The sequence below is a fragment of the Coregonus lavaretus genome, assembly GCF_964263955.1.
Source record: "Coregonus lavaretus genome assembly, chromosome: 28".
Taxonomy (NCBI): Eukaryota; Metazoa; Chordata; class Actinopteri; order Salmoniformes; family Salmonidae; genus Coregonus; species Coregonus lavaretus.
The window spans coordinates 35,326,185-35,340,071 of record NC_140015.1 but is presented as its reverse complement, the minus strand read 5'-3'; the positions used below and the strand labels follow the sequence as shown (position 1 = coordinate 35,340,071).

At 41.4% G+C, this 13,887-nt stretch overlaps 2 long non-coding RNA genes across 2 annotated transcripts; both read left to right on the top strand.

Annotated features, from left to right (window-relative positions):
* The first annotated feature begins 2,119 nt into the window (after nucleotides 1–2,119).
* Nucleotides 2,120–4,937, top strand: LOC311103553. The gene is made up of 3 exons (XR_014610102.1): nucleotides 2,120–2,411; nucleotides 3,970–4,043; nucleotides 4,908–4,937. It is a non-coding gene; the product is annotated as an uncharacterized lncRNA (long non-coding RNA).
* Nucleotides 4,938–4,941: 4 nt separating this feature from the next.
* LOC311103552 lies at nucleotides 4,942–8,100 on the top strand. Its single transcript, XR_014610101.1, has 3 exons — nucleotides 4,942–5,010; nucleotides 7,571–7,692; nucleotides 7,822–8,100. It is a non-coding gene; the product is annotated as an uncharacterized lncRNA (long non-coding RNA).
* Nucleotides 8,101–13,887: the final 5,787 nt, after the last annotated feature.

Below are 13,887 nucleotides of genomic sequence, written 5' to 3'. Positions count from 1 at the left end.
CCTCTCAGCCCCTGAGATGATATGCATGTGGCCATGTGTCAGGTCATAAGGTCATAAACATAAAGAAACGCAAACACTAGCTCCATTGTTACTTCTATCTCCACAGCCATCACGTCATTCACATTCCTAAACCAGCTGCAGGAGTTTTCATGAAAAACACATAATTATCTCTGCTCTGAATTCAACTGGCTCTCAATCCATAAACACTCCAAGGCATATAGATTTTCAATTTTACAACAGATCCATGCTTATTACTAATATTATTATTTTACCTTTGCCTACACTTGCCTTCATGATACATAAAATAACACCACACGAGGCATTGGAAAACCTCCCTGGTCTTTGTGGTTGAATCTGTGTTTGAAATGTACTGCTCGACTGTGGGACCTTACAAACAATTGTATGTGAGGGGTACAGAGATGAGATAGTCATTCAAAAATCATGTTAAACACTATAATTGCTCACAAAGTGAGTCCATGCAACTTATTATGTAACTTATTAAGCACATTTGTACTCCTGAACTCAGGTTTGTTGGCTGCCCACTAATTGTCCACATCTGATCTTAATGAGTGCTTGTTTCCTTTGAAATGGCTATGTTTGAATAGACTAAAATGAAGAGCTTTGTATGACTTTAAAAAAACATAGCATGCTAGCTCCATCCTGGTGGCGCAGTGGGCTAATACCATGGATAGAGAACAGAAGATGCCACAACAAAAAACTGTATGCTGAAGCAAATGAATTTCCATGTGTCCTATCTGTGCTTGGAGTTGAAAACAGTCAAACCAAACTGTCATTTTTTTTTAGTCATTTAAGACTAAGCTACCAATATTATTAAAAGCCTTATTTGAAACATGTTCTCAGAATGTTATTTAATTACCTTCAAATAACCTATAATTTCTGTTATCAGAGCTTTAAAAAAAACTCCCAGGAAAACGTTCAGGGAACCATAGTAAAACGTTCTCAAAACGTTCCCAGAACAGGTGAAATGTTCACTTACGGTCTCAGAATGTTTAAAAAACGTAATGTTTAACCAGTCAGGAAATCGATGGCTTTGTTCCCAGAACCAATGGGAAACCAAAAACGTGCGTTTCCACAACTTCCAAGGATGTGCTAGCTGGGAGGCCTTCAAAAGGCAGAAATACAACCAATCAGAAAAACAGATTGTAATTTTGGTGTGCATAGAATGGGGTCATGAGTGCATTCAAATGTGTGTTCCGTGGCTAATTTTCTTCACAATATGACACAGATAGGCTCATTCTGTTCAGGACAACCCAGGGTATAACGCATGTCATCATTGTAACTGTGGATCATAAACATTGATACTGTAAATTACATCAGTTTTCAAATATAGAAATGTGAAGTGCACATTTGAACTCACGGGTGTGTGGTTTGCTTGTATGACATCAAAGTGGTATTTATTATAATCCTTAATGACACATTTTTCATAACACATGGACTCCTCTTGATTTACAGCATTTCCCTCACTCAGACAACAACAAATGTCCAAAAGTAGCCCAATTACAGGGAGGGATGGAGTTATCTTCTGGTCTCGTGCGGGGTTCAAGTTTATAATGGCTGTCAGTCAAAACCACTACCAGCACTGTGAAGTGGAGAACCTGAGCTCTTACGTTATATATAGCATGTTACTGTACAGCCACTGGGTTTCAATTTAGGCACTTATCAATAACAACATCTGCCATTTTCAACTAATACGGGATGACAGGGGCTGTGAGTGGAAAGGGCAACGGGTTGCTTAATTGCCTACGGCAAGTGAACTGAGCAGTCGGGTAAATTAAGCCTGCTCTAAAGTTTTCCAAGGTGGTAAAAAAAAAACTGAAAACAACAAAACTAAGGAATTCCAGTAGGCGTAGCCTAACACTGATCTTTCAGATTCATCCCCATTGTTTAAGTGAAAGATGGACAATTTATGGAATTTATGGCAGCCGGGCATGCCACTGTGAAGCGCAATTAGGCAGTGGATTTTTTTTTTTACTGCGATTCTGGATTAATGAAATGCTCAGCCTACCACTGGCTTGGTTCTGACTGGGGGAGGAGTCACAGCCTCCAATAAAATGCGGTTGAAATTCATTCGAGTTTAGTTTACACCTTACCCTTTCATTAGTCGTATCCTTTTGCGATATTTGGCGAACCACTCGACCACATAAAAAACTTGGGACTAAAGATTTCTGTTCTTTAGCTCTCGTTGGTTAAACATTTTTCCTAAGGCGATAGATTTATATATTTTTCCATTGAGCCGACAGTAGAATAATTCGTTTCCAAAATGACTTGGTCCGCAAGCAGTTCTGTCATTACTCTGTTCGTTCTGTTCCTTTGGCGGGTTGGAGACATCGCAGAAGCTTGCAAATGCCCCACTCCAAATCTTCAACTGGCTTTTTGCAACGCAGACGTCGGTAAGGCATTTTTGGCAAGATTTGACTAACTTCTCTTCACATGTTGAGTTACTACTGTATCAGTTCGCAACATGCTAACATTTTATGAATTGTCTGTGGTCGTTGTAATAATAATTGGGACATTGTTATTAAGCCTATATTTACATTCGCAGACAATTATTTACATAAGTAGGCAACAGTAAGATGGGCTACAGCCAGGGCTCTCCAACCCTGTTCCTGGAGAGTTATGTTTCTGAAGGTCTTCAATCCAACCCGTTGTAACTAACCTGATTCAGTTGATCAGCAAGGTAATTGTTAGATTCAGGTGCGCTAGAATAGGATTGGAATGTAAACCTACAGGACGGTAGCTCTCCAGGAACAGGGTTGAGAACCCTGCGTTATATTTTGATTTTGGCATAAACAGTATGCCTACAGATGTATTATTTGTCCAAAAGCTAAATGAGATAGCTACTGAGTGTACAAAACGTTTAAAGGCCACCTGCTCTTTCCATGACATAGCTTTCACCTGGCCAGTCTATGATCCCTACTGATGTCACCTATTAAATCCACTTCAATCAGTGTAGATTAAGCGGAGACAGGTTAAAGAAGGCTGTTAAACCTTGAGACATGGATTGTGTATGGGCTAAATGTAAGACAATATTAACACAAGGTACTGTTGTAGTGTAGACTATTGAAATCAATTAATATTGGTAGGCTATATCACTTATCTTTGACAGGTAATCTGTTTCATTATATTAAGAGGGATGGCATGCTTTATGTACAACATACCGGTAATAACAAGAGGGAACGGTGAAGGGTGGAATAGTCTCTCCTATTTCCTGTCACATTGATCCTCTATGGCATGTGTCAGACTCATTCCACGCAGGGCCGAGTGTCTGTGGCTTTTTGCTCCACCCTTGTACTTCTATGATATCATGGCGTTCAGCAAACAATCGTTTAAGTGCATGCCGCCACCTATTGTGCTGGAATGTACTATCAATCATGATCCGCCCAATTCTGTACCACCATGAAAATATAATTCAAAACCAAATAAATCCCTTACTTCTCCCTCCCCCAAAACCCCATTAAACTTCATCTATATCATGCTGAAACACTCCACCCTTAGGATTGTTCAGCATGTCAACAACCATTTCAACAGTAACATCTGTTACCCCCAATATCTCTTTTGCCATCTCCACATTAACTTTCAACCTGACATTTCTGCTTTCCACAACCTGCGTCGTATTGATAACCTTATCAATAAAAGCTATGAAGTCAACTTTATTCATTATCAAAGTGTCCTTCGACACCGCACATTCATGAGCACAAGATGTTTTGCCTATGCGCATGTGTGTATTCCGGTGCAGTTTTTCCCAAAGATTGCTGACTAGCTTCCTCCTGAGCCGACAGGAGCCTCAGAGCAGGCCAGGCATATTCCTCTCTGATTACAGCTGAGGCGCTCATATGCCTCTCCTATGCGTAACAACGTTAACCCTTTAGTGTCTGACTGACCAGTATACCGGAATGGATTATTTCAATAATGTTAGTTAAACCATGTCTCACTCTTTCCCTCTTCTAGTGATCAGGGCCAAGGTGATTGGAGTGCAACTTGTGTCTGGTAACATCCACAAGTATGACATCCATCAGATCAAGGTATGATCAGCCTTTTTATTAAGTGGTTGTTCCTTCCTGCACTGAAACATTGAAGCCCCCTGAACCCCAGTCTGACAGCTGTTCCCAATTCGCTCCCTTCCCCTTAGCTCCAACCCTTCAATGTTTGCAGATCTGGGTAGGTATAAGCAGTGTAGTTGTGGCGCGTCCACCCTACTGGTCCAAGACTATGGCGACGTCCTCTATATGAACTCAGCTGCCACTTCAATAAAGCCATTGGATGCAGTTTATCAAGGCTTTATTACGGGCGACTGGTTTAGTACTCATCACTACATTCTCTACCAGATAGTTGGTTGGCGCTATTTGATGTCACAGGTTGATCAATTGCTATATTTTCTTTTATGAAGCCCTATTACAAAAACTCTCACTGTACCTTATATCATTACTAACCTTTAGACATATGAGTTACCACACCTGGTCTCAGGGATGGCTAACTCTGGAAATTCCTTTGGTCTCTGAGTTAGGTAAAGCAGCTTTTTTTTTTTGCACCGAATATGTAGAACAATCTTCAACATTTTCTAAACGTTGGATGTTTTGGTGCGTCTAGGGCAATTCAGGAAACTGATTGAGGACCTTAATACTGATTTGTTTTTTAAAATGACTTTATGCTTGCGTTTTGTGTGTTCCTGTAATTCAGGGCTCATCTGTAAAATAGACCTTGATTAAATAAAGTATTGCTTCCACCTTACAGATCCGGAAACATCAAAGGGCTTTAGACTGAGGGGATGGTGTATAAGAACGGAATTAGTAAAGACTGACAGTGCCTGAGAGCTGCAGTCAGTGAGGTTCAAAACTGTATATGTAGGTGTTTGAAAGATCTTTATTTTTCTCCTTGTGATTGGCTAGATGTTCAAAGGTCCTGACCGGGTTATCCACGCTGTCTTCACTGCATCCTCCCCAGCCGCATGCGGCGTGACTCTGCAAATCAACAAGGAGTATCTCTTCATAGGTGCGGTTCTCACTACGTTACCCAAGTTCCATTGCCAGCAGTGGTTAACCCTATCAGTCCTGAGACCCCAGCAAAAATGTGCTTTTCATTTATCTGCATGTCCAGCCCTTAAATGTAGCCTCACAGTAAAGTGCTTTACCATTTTATTTTCAGGACAGCCAGGGCTACAAGTAAAACACAAAACAATTTGACATAAACAGTTGCATTCATGAGTTTTAATGACAAATGTCAACGACAAAAAAATCCACCAAGTCAGAAACTTGAAAATGAATTTATGAATGCTCTAAGTACAGAAATTGTTTCCTCAGTGGGAAATTAATATCCAACTAGTCAGTGACAACTGTTTGGTGTTTGTGACAGCAACTATGTAAGCGTATTACAGTATTAAAGATAGATCATTGGAAATCCGAGGACATATGTAGAAGAACCCCTTACCTTCTAAGGACTCTTGTGAGCTTCGTGGAGCAAAACGTGTTCATGAGTCTCAGCTTTTCATAAATTGCTTTTAATAGTACTTCAAACCATTTGGGCTCCATTTGGACGTTTTTGTAAAAGACCCAGCCCTTGGCCCCTTTGGGATCTGCCCTTGTCCCACAAACCTCGCCCTAGCTCAGCCGCCGTTAATCACAAACTAATGGTTGGTACCAACATTTGCAGAAGAAATGGACTAATCCAAAAACTGGGCTTACTCAAGAAAGCCCACCTTGAATCCCATTTTGAAGTATGCAAAAAAAAGCTCAACACTTGGGATTCTGTAGCTATGTGGCAAAAAGTTGTGGTCTGACAAAACTAAGATATAACTTCTTGGCCTAAATGCAAAGCGTTACCCAACACTGCAAATCACCCAAAGAACACTATCCCTACTGTGAAGCATGGTGGTGGCAGTATCATGTTATGAGTCTCATCATGTTATGTTTCTCATCATTGGGGATAGAAGGGAAAATGAATGGCGCAGTGTACAAAAATAAAAGCAACATGCAACAATTTCAAAGATTTTACTGAGTTATAGTTCATATGGAAATCAGTCAATTGAAATTAATTCATTAGGCCCTAAACTATGGATTTAACATGATTGGGAATACAGATATGCATCTGTCGGTCACAGATCCCTTTAAAAAAGTTAGGGGCGTTGATCAGAGAACCAGTCAGTATCTGGTGTGACCATTTGCTTCATGCAGCACGACATTTCCTTTGCGTAGAGTTGATCAGGCTGTTGATTGTGGCCCGTGGAATGTTGTCCCACTCTTCAATGGCTGTGTGCAGTTGCTCGATATTGGCGGGAACTGGAACACTCTGTCGATCCAGAGCATTCCAAACATGCTCAATGGGTGACATGTCTGGTGAGTATGGAGACCATTGAAGAACTGACATTTTCAGCTTCCAGGAATTGTGTACAGATCCTTGCGACATGGGGCCGTGCATTATCATGCTTAAACATGAGGTGGTGGCAGATGAATGGCACGACAATGGGCTTCAGGATCTCGTCATGGTATCTCTGTGCATTCAAACTGCCATCGCTAAAATGTAGTTATGTTTGTTCACAATGTTGACCTCAGCAAACCGCTTGCCCACACGACGCCATCCACGTGATCTGCCATCTGCCCGGCACAGTTGAAACCGGGAATAATCCGTGAAGAGCACACTTCTCCAACTTGCCAGTTGCCATCGAAGGTGAGCATTAGCCCACTTTAGACACCGAACTGCAGTCACGTCAACCCTGGTGAGGACAATGCGCACGCAGATTAACTTTTCGGAGACTGTTTATGACAGTTTGTGCAGAAATTATTCTGTTGTGCAATCCCACAGATTCATCAGCTGTCCGGGTGGCTGGTTTCAATTCTCTAAAATGACGTTGGTGGCGGCGTATGGTAGAGAAATGAACATTAAATTATCTGGCAAAAGCTCTAGTGGACATTCCTGCAGTCATGCCAATTGCATGCTCCCTCAACTTGAGACATCTGTGGCATTGTTGACAAAACAGCACATTTTACTGGCCTTTTGTCCCCAGCGCCTGCGTTCAATCAGCTTCTTGATATGCCACACCTGTCAGGTGGATGGAATATCATATATTTGCAAAGGAGAAGTGCTCACTAACAGGGATGTAAACAAATTTGTGCACAATTTGAGAAGCATTTTGTGCAAATGTAACATTTCTGGGGTCTTTTTTTAATTTCAGCACATGAAACATGGGACCAAGACTTTACATGTTGCGTTTATTTTTGTTCAGTGTAAATCCATGAAACTGAGGCAATGACACAACAAAATGTGGAAAGTTCAAGGAGCTTAGACTTTCAATAGGCACTGTAAAATGTTTACAACTAATCCATTACTTACTTATTATTAGTATGTACACTTATGATGAGATATCTGTGTTCTGGGCTGCATCAGTATGTCTTTACGCTCCAGGGTGAAGTTTTCCTCCAGGAACGTATGCCAATCCTAACCTTAACCATTAGTGGAACAAATGCTGAACTGAGCCAAGATCGGCGTCTAGGGTCGACTTTACCCTTCACCTTGTTTTCCCTACAGCACTTTGACTCACTATCTCCTCTGTCTGTAGGAATGCTGGAGACTGGAAGGATGTACATAACACTGTGTGGCTATAATCCACGCTGGGAGGACTTGAGTGCCACGCAAAAGAAGAGCTTGAATCACCGCTACCAAAGCGGCTGCGTTTGAACGGTGTGTGATGGGGAATTATAGTAATATTACAGTACACCAGTTTTGTAAAGGAAGTATACATGAGCTAGAGTATGGGGTAATGATCAGTCAGTTATCTTGGTCTTTCTCTCTCCCTACTCCGATACACAGATCATCCGCTGCAACTCCCTCCCCTGTCCGACCAGTTCCCTAGATGAGTGCCTGTGGACAGATTGGGGGACTGACAATGGCCAAAACCTTGTCTGTATCAAGAGTAGAGATGGGTCTTGTGCCTGGAAGTAGTTCCTGGATATTGAAGACTTCCTAACTCTACAGACCATCCGCTCAGTGACTAAAGATGCCTGCAATTAATAAAATAAAAAACGCGAAGCTGCAAATAATTATGATTAAATGAAATAAGTGCTTACTGGTCACTTCTACGAGTGCAATAAAAATAAACTACAAAACCAAATATAGCGCTCCTTGTATTTAATTTGTTGCTAGTTAAGTGAACAGAAGGTGTTATCTCAGTGTTGGCCCATGTGTTTGTATTTCAGCAACAGTATTCCTGAAATGCCATCCTAAAGCCTGGGGCGTCTTCAGCATGGCACAATGTAGAAAGTTCAAATGGCATGTTATATTTACATTTTAGTCATTTAGCAGACTCTCTTATCCAGAGCGACTTACAGTTAGTGAGTGCATACATTATTTATTTTTTTCATACATTCCGTGGGAATCTAACCCACAACCCTGGCGTTGCAAACGCCATGCTCTACCAACTGAGCTATATCCCTGCTGGCCATTCCCTCCCCCAACCTGGACGACGCTGGGCCAATTGTGCGCTGCCCCATGGCTTCTCTGACGTGAAAGGAATAGCTTTATCTGCAAAATTCAATGTTTGTCTACTGTGTGGTCCTGAAGTAGTTTGGGTCTAAACCAGGGCTTTAGTGTCATTGACCAAATTAAACAACTCATTCTTTAAGTCTCATGGGTGGTATGAATATTCTTATGTACAATGTAGTGTTCGCGTGCTAATCTGAATTAGGAAATTGACATTTCCGATTTACTAACTGGTTGTAGTTATACAAGGGCCACTTTCAACCAGTTACAAGTCAGACATTTCTGAATTTCCTAGTTCCGACTAGCACAGGAGTGTAAGTGCCACACTGGCCGACCACTGTCGTATTCACTATAACGGCTTCATCGTTTTGTATTTTATTTACTGTCTTATCTTACTATGGACAAAACCCCTTTTCTCTGCAACGGAGATTGTAAACCTGGTTGCTTTGGTTCACAGTGCAGGTTAGTGTTTTTCATCATGAATTTTGTTCTGGGTCATAAAATTTGATTTTAACCCTGACCTTAACCACACTGCTAACCCTAATGCCTAACCTTAAATGAAGACCAAAGCCATTTTTATTTTCATAGGTTTTTACAGTATAGCCTATTTTGACTTTGCAGCTGGCCTATCTAAGGGGAAGTCGCTCAGTTTTGCCTCTAGGAGAAGACTCACACATTGCTATGTTTACAGTGGGTATCTCAACTATTCACCCACCCTTGTATTTTTTCACATTTTGTGTTAAGTGGGATTGAAATATATTTTTTAAATTAATACATTAACAAATACAGTGAGGGAAAAAAGTATTTGATCCCCTGCTGATTTTGTACGTTTGCCCACTGGCAAAGAAATGATCAGTCTATAATTTGAATGGTAGGTTTATTTGAACAGTGAGAGACAGAATAACAACAAAAAAATCCAGAAAAATGCATGTCAAAAATGTTATAAATTGATTTGCATTTTAATGAGGGAAATAAGTATTTGACCCCCTCTCAATCAGAAAGATTTCTGGCTCCCAGGTGTCTTTTATACAGGTAACGAGCTGAGATTAGGAGCACACTCTTAAAGGGAGTGCTCCTAATCTCAGTTTGTTACCTGTATAAAAGACACCTGTCCACAGAAGCAATCAATCAATCAGATTCCAAACTCTCCACCATGGCCAAGACCAAAGAGCTCTCCAAGGATGTCAGAGACAAGATTGTAGACCTACACAAGGCTGGAATGGGCTACAAGACCATCGCCAAGCAGCTTGGTGAGAAGGTGACAACAGTTGGTGCGATTATTCGCAAATGGAAGAAATACAAACTAACTGTCAATCTCCCTCGGCCTGGGGCTCCATGCAAGATCTCACCTCGTGGAGTTGCAATGATCATGAGAACGGTGAGGAATCAGCCCAGAACTACACGGGAGGATCTTGTCAATGATCTCAAGGCAGCTGGGACCATAGTCACCAAGAAAACAATTGGTAACACACTACGCCGTGAAGGACTGAAATCCTGCAGCGACCGCAAGGTCCCCCTGCTCAAGAAAGCACATATACAGTGGTGTGAAAAAGTGTTTGCCCCCTTCCTGATTTCTTATTTGTTTGCATGTTTGTCACACTTAAATGTTTCAGATCATCAAACAAATTTAAGTATTATTCAAAGATAACACAAGTAAACACAAAATGCAGTTTTGAAATGAAGGTTGTTATTATTAAGGGAAAACAAAATCCAAACCCACATGGCCCTGTGTGAAAAAGTGATTGCCCCCTACAACCTAATAACTGGTTGGGCCACCCTTAGCAGCAACAACTGCAATCAAGCGTTTGCGATAACTTGCAATGAGTCTTTTACAGCGCTGTGGAGGAATTTTGGCCAACTCATCTTTGCAGAATTGTTGTAATTCAGCCACATTGGAGGGTTTTCGAGCATGAACTGCCTTTTTAAGGTCATGCCACAGCATCTCAATTGGATTCAGGTCAGGACTTTGACTAGGCCACTCTAAAGTCTTCATTTAGTTTTTCTTCAGCCATTCAGAGGTGGACTTGCTGATGTGTTTTGGATCATTGTCCTGCTGCAGAACCCAAGTTCGCTTCAGCTTGAGGTCACTAACAGATGGCCGGACATTCTCCTTCAGGATTTTTTTGTAGACAGCAGAATTCATGGTTCCATTTATCACAGCAAGTCTTCCAGGTCCTGAAGCAGCAAAACAGGCCCAGACCATCACACTACCACCACCATATTTTACTGTTGGTATGATGTAATTTTTCTGAAATGCGGTGTTACTTTTACGCCAGATGTAATGGGGGACACACCTTCCAAAAAGTTCAACTTTTGTCTCGTCAGTCCACAGAGTATTTTCCCAAAGGTGTGGGATCATCAAGATGTTTTCTGGCAAAAATGAGACGAGCCTTAATGTTATTTTTGCTCAGCAGTGGTTTTCGCCTTGGAACTCTGCCATGCAGGCCATTTTTGCCCAGTCTCTTTCTTATGGTGGAGTCATGAACACTGACCTTAACTGAGGCAAGTGAGGCCTGCAGCTCTTTGGATGTTGTTGTGGGGTCTTTTGTGACCTCTTGGATGAGTCATCGCTGCGCTCTTGGGGTAATTTTGGTCGGCTGGCCACTCCTGGGAACGTTCACCACTGTTCCATGTTTTCGCCATTTGTGGATAATGGCTCTCACTGTGGTTCGCTGGAGTCTCAAAGCTTTAGAAATGGCTTTATAACCTTTTCCAGACTGATGGATCTCAATTACTTTCTTTCTCATTTGTTCCTGAATTTCTTTGGATCTCTGCATGATGTCTAGCTTGTGAGGATCTTTTGGTCTACTTCACTTTGTCAGGCAGGTCCTATTTAAGTGATTCCTTGATTGAGAACAGGTGTGGCAGTAATCAGGCCTGGGTGTGGCTAGAGGAATTGAACTCAGGTGTGATAAACCACAGTTGAGTTGTGTTATAACAGGGGGGGCAAACACTTTTTCACACAGGGCCATGTAGGTTTGGATTTTGTTTTCCCTTAATAATAACAACCTTCATTTCAAAACTGCATTTTGTGTTTACTTGTGTTATCTTTGACTAATATTTAAATTTGTTTGATGATCTGAAACATTTAAGTGTGACAAACATGCAAACAAATAAGAAATCAGGAAGGGGGCAAACACTTTTTCACACCACTGTACATGCCCGTCTGAAGTTTGCCAATGAACATCTGAATGATTCAGAGGAGAACTGGGTGAAAGTGTTGTGGTCAGATGAAACCAAAATGGAGCTCTTTTGCATCAACTCAACTCGCCGTGTTTAGAGGAGGAGGAATGCTGCCTATGACCCCAAGAACACCATCCCCACCGTCAAACATGGAGGTGGAAACATTATGCTTTGGGGGTGTTTTTCTGCTAAGGGGACAGGACAACTTCACTGCATCAAAGGGACGATGGACGGGGCCAAATCTTGGGTGAGAACCTCCTTCCCTCAGCCAGGGCATTGAAAATGGGTCGTGGATGGGTATTCCAGCATGACAATGACCCAAAACACACGGCCAAGGCAACAAAGGAGTGGCTCAAGAAGAAGCACATTAAGGTCCTGGAGTGGCCTAGCCAGTCTCCAGACCTTAATCCCATAGAAAATCTGTGGAGGGAGCTGAAGGTTTGAGTTGCCAAACGTCAGCCTCAAAACCTTAATGACTTGGAGAAGATCTGCCAAGAGGAGTGGGACAAAATCCCTCCTGAGATGTGTGCAAACCTGGTGGCCAACTAAAAGAAACGACTGACCTCTGTGATTGCCAACAAGGGTTTTGCCACCAAGTACTAAGTCATGTTTTGCAGAGGGGTCAAATACTTATTTCCCTCATTAAAATAAAAAAATGTACATGCGTTTTTCTGGATTTTTTTGTTGTTATTCTGTCTCTCACTGTTCAAATAAACCTACCATTAAAATTATAGACTGATCATTTCTTTGTCAGTGGGCAAACGTACAAAATCAGCAGGGGATCAAATACTTTTTTCCCTCACTGTATAGTTGTTGCATAAGTATTAACCCCCTTTAGGCGAGCCTAAATTAGTTGAGGAATACAATTTGGCTTAACAAATCACAAGTTACCTGGACTGAAATAATAGGGGTTGACATTATGTTTGAATGACTAACCCTTCCTCTGTCCCCCATACAACATCTGTAAGGTCCCTTTCCAAAGCCTCATAAAGAAGGGCAGTGATTGGTAGATGGGTACCAAATAACATCCGACGTTGATTCTAAGCATGGTCAAGTTACTTATGCTGTGGATTATATACAACCACCCAGACATTATGCGTCCAACATTATGCATACCCACCATGGTATTGGGCAGCTGCTGACGTTTTGAGAACTCATCTGGTTTAGAAATAAAATTCTGGTGAGCTTATTGCAGAGCACTTTGTAGAAATGTTGCCCAGGTTTTTTTTGGGGGGGGGTTGTATTGCGTGGTATGCTGTGTCGGATATGCCGTGTTGGCATATGCAGCTGTAGATTTTCTAGATTTTCCATTCTAGAATGCATAATGCACATCTTTCTATCTACATGCTTTAATTTGTGATTCTATGCAAATATGATTGAATGCTTCTTTAAGCCTGCAGCTAGTTACTTGAAATGAGACATTACCACCTCAAAACATGTTTCATATTAAATTAACTGACAGATAGCTAATGAAACACTAGCTTCCTGAGCAGGAAAATGTACATTTACAGTAGCTGGCTAGGCTAGTCATACATTAGCTACATTTCAATAAACTGCCTAAGTGGTTAACTGCGTTACCTCTCCATACGATACAGACAATTAGCATTGCCTGCTGCGTATTTCGACTGCACGCAAATAGATATTTCTTATTTCAGTCTTTGGGAGCTAGCTAGCAATATGGTCCTCTTCATCAATCACACACAGACCGCAGTTTGACTTTTCAAGTGAGGCTGTTTACATCTTAGAAGCAGTCCATTGGCTGCCTTCATCACGAGGGTTATGTACAGGAGTTCTGATAGGTTCCAAGTTTAGCAGTTCAGCAAATTTGCTTGAGCAGACAATGTTGAAATATACTTTTAATGAGAAAATTTGCAAGAATTGAAGATGCCAGCGAAGTTCATAGTCATCATAGGATTGTTATACTGTCATATACAAAACATATGTTCCTCCAACGACGGGATCGATGAACTTCAAGTTTTTTGGCTTCGGCCCACAATGTATTTTGGATTCAAGAAGGCCTAGGTAGCCTAGCATTCACATTTATTCTTAACACAAATAAATTGATACATAATGTTATTACTTTGTTTCCCCTGACCAGATGGGACAGGGTGTATAGAGGCTTACAGTTGATCAGAATTATACATATCAGATCACTAATGTTTAGGGGTAGGCTGCTACAACATTTCTCTAAATAGTTTTTGCTTGTCTATCGGG